Genomic DNA, 3,279 nt, shown 5'->3' on the forward strand with positions numbered 1-3,279 from the left:
GGGAGGCTCTCCCGGGAGCTCATTTAGCAGTGATGTGCTTGGAAGGTGCAAGCTCCTAACTGCCAGCTGCTCTGGATGCCCGGCTCCCAGAACGGGCTGTCCCGTTGGACGGCTGAGGAAGCAGCTCCATGGAGGCTGCAAATGGCCCCAGTTAGCTCCCTTCTTTCTATCTGCGTTTATATTGCATGAGATGTGGGAGGTGGAGGCACTTCTCTGGTTGCCAAGCCTCTGCTCCTTCCCCTCTGCCCTCCATCCCTGTCCTTCCCGAGGAATGTCTGTGTTAACTGCAATTCTGGCCCCCAACATCCTTCTCGCTGGCTCCGGCCTCTCCCTTGCTGTGGCACCTGCATCAGCACCAACCCCAGTGACTGTGGAGCTGCCTCCTGCGTGGTCTCCCTGTGTCTCGTCCCCAGGGGACTGACCTACCCACTAGGCCCAGCAGGCACAGTGCCTGTGACCCATGATACTGTTAGGGGCCCCATGAAGATGTTTGAAGTGATTTTAAAATCAGAAGAAAAAATAAACTTTTAGGTCAAAGAAAATGTTTTAATGCATAAATATCAATATATTTGCCTTTATACCAACACAGTGGTAAGTATAATCTTTAATATTTTTTATGGAGGAAGGGGCCCACGAAGGCAAAGTGTCCGGGTCTCAGGAGGTCATAATGCGGCCTCCCCTCCTCCCCCAATCCATCTTTTACTGGACGCCAGGCTTTACAAATATAAGTCTGGCCATGTCCCTTTGCTGCTTATAGTGTGAGGAGGAGAATGGCCTGAAGTGACCCTGGCAGCGAACTCTGGCTGGCTGGACAGTAAACCAGGGAGGGCTGAGTCCTTCCCACCCCACTCTTCCCAGCGGGGGTGCTGTACCCAAGTTCACCTCCCATAGGACCGGGGACTTTCTCCTCCTTGGTAGAGGGGCTGCAATACCCCCTGGGCACTGACATCTCCAGGCACTGCACAGATGGTATTCCCAGGAAACTCTAGCAAGCTGCTAGCCCCCCGTATCCAGTCACCCAGTGCCAAGTGGTCTGTTGGATCCCTCACTGAGAAAGTTGCTCTCACGATGGTGCTCTAAGAAGGGAGAGTGACAAGAGGGAGGGTCCCTCCACTGGAACAGCAGACCTAACTTAACAAGTGGGATGGGATTTGCTCTAAACCCTGGTGCACAGCAAGTGCAGGAGAGAGGGCTCTACCTTTCAGGACACTGCAAACCCAGAGTTCCCAGTGTTGCAGGATGAAGATCCTTAGCCTGTCTCCCAGTCCCTCCATGATCTGGCCCTGGCCACTTCTCCCCCCACCCCTCCTTGCCCATTTACTGATCATTTCTGAATATGCATGCTGTTTTAGGTTTTGGAGCTTTTGCACATACTCGTCTCCTTGCCTGGAATGTCTTTCTTCCACCTTTCTCCCTGGTCCACAGAGGGAACTTATATTCACCCATCAAAACCCCATCTAAGTATTACCTCCTCATTGAAGGCTTCCTGGATTCTCATCATCCTTATTCCAAGATACATATGAGCAGGTGTTAAGAACAAAGGATTAGTTTTAGTTTTTCATTCTCCTTCCCCACCTCCAGGAAAAAGAGGCCATTATTATTTACTTCTTATTAGTAAGACAAGATGGATGGAAGGAAAGAAGGAAGGAAGGAAGGAAGGAAGGAAGGAAGGAAGGAAGGAAGGAAGGAAGGAAGAAGGAAAGTTTGTTTACCCAGTTCCCTGTGTGAGTTTGATCTATGCTGATACTGGCAGGTCTGGTTCATTCATTTTAACGGCTATATAATATTTCATTATATGAGTATAACACATTTAAAAACTTCCCCTATGGAAGAGCATTTACATTGTTGCCTGTTCTTTTCAACCACAATCAGGGCTGTGCATGGGGTTTTCTAGGTCTACAGCCACCTAGCGGTAGAAATGCTGGGTCGTAGAATAGTTGCATGCTTGGCTTTAGCAGATCCTACAAAACTGTTTTCCAGGGTGATTGTCCCAATTTGAGTCCCAGCTGCAGGAGAAATCCTGACTGGACTAGGATGGTGGGAATAAGTTTTTCTGGCCAATGTGATCTGTATGAAATAGAATTCAATTTTTAAAAAATGTTATTTCCCAGCTTAGTGGTGAAGTTGCATTTTAACCATATATTTGTCAATCCTTTGGGTTTTCTTTTGTGTTTTCTTTTACTTAGATTTTTAAAAATTGTTTTTTCTGTGTGCGTTTTTCGAGTTATAGGAGTACTATGGTGTGTATTCTGAATACTGTTTCCATACTGTTGCAACTATCTTTTCCAGTTGTGGTGTTGCACTTTAACTTGGTTTTGTGATGGTTTTAGCACAGAGAAATTTTAGTGTTTGATTCTGTCGAATTGAAAAGTTCCATTATAATTTGTATCTTTTGCTATCTGTTTAGGAAATCTTTCTCTAATTCCATATCATAAATATAGTAAACTAGATTTCTTTATAGTAGTTGTAAAGCTTTGTTTTGATCTATCTGGAATTTATCTTTATGTGTGTGGTATGAGGTAGGGATCTAATTAAAAAGTTCCCTCCTGGCTGTAGCTAATTGTTCCACACTCGTTGTTGAACAGTCATTCTCCTCCTGATGATGCATGAAGCCATCTCTGGTATATATCAAGTCCTCATAAATACATGGGGCTGGTTTTGAGCTCTCTGCTCTGTTCTGCTGATAGATTTGTCTCTCCTGTGTGCCTCCTCCATTATTTTAATTTCACATGGCTTTATAGTCAATCTTTATATCCATCTAGTTGGGAAAGTTCCTTCTCTTTATTCCTTTATCTTGGTTCTTCTTTGCCCTCAACTACTTTGGATTAATGTTAGAATCAGTTTGTCAAGCTCTATGAAAAGCTCCATTGAGATTTGGATTGGAACTGCAATGAATTTATAGATTAATTTTGAGGAGAACTGACATCTATATAATACTGCATCTTGCCATGCATGAACATGTTATATGTCTCCATTTTTTCAGGTCTTCTCTTAACGCCCTTCAGTAACTTTTCATAATTTTCTCCATAAAGGTCTCTCACATCTTCTTTTAGATTTATTTCCAAGTAACTAACAGTTTTTCTTGCTTTTACAATGGGGAACTTTCTTCTAGTTATATATTCCCATTTATTATTGTGGGCATGTAGGAACACTACTGAGTTTGTATCCAGAAACTGCAGCTGACTATCTTATCTTGCTAATTTTAATTGTTTGTAGATTATCTTGAATTTTCAATGTAAACTATCATCCTATTCCCCAACAATGATTCCTTTGTTTCAT

This window comes from Lemur catta, chromosome 3, assembly GCF_020740605.2.
Source record: "Lemur catta isolate mLemCat1 chromosome 3, mLemCat1.pri, whole genome shotgun sequence".
Lineage (NCBI taxonomy): Eukaryota > Metazoa > Chordata > Mammalia > Primates > Lemuridae > Lemur > Lemur catta.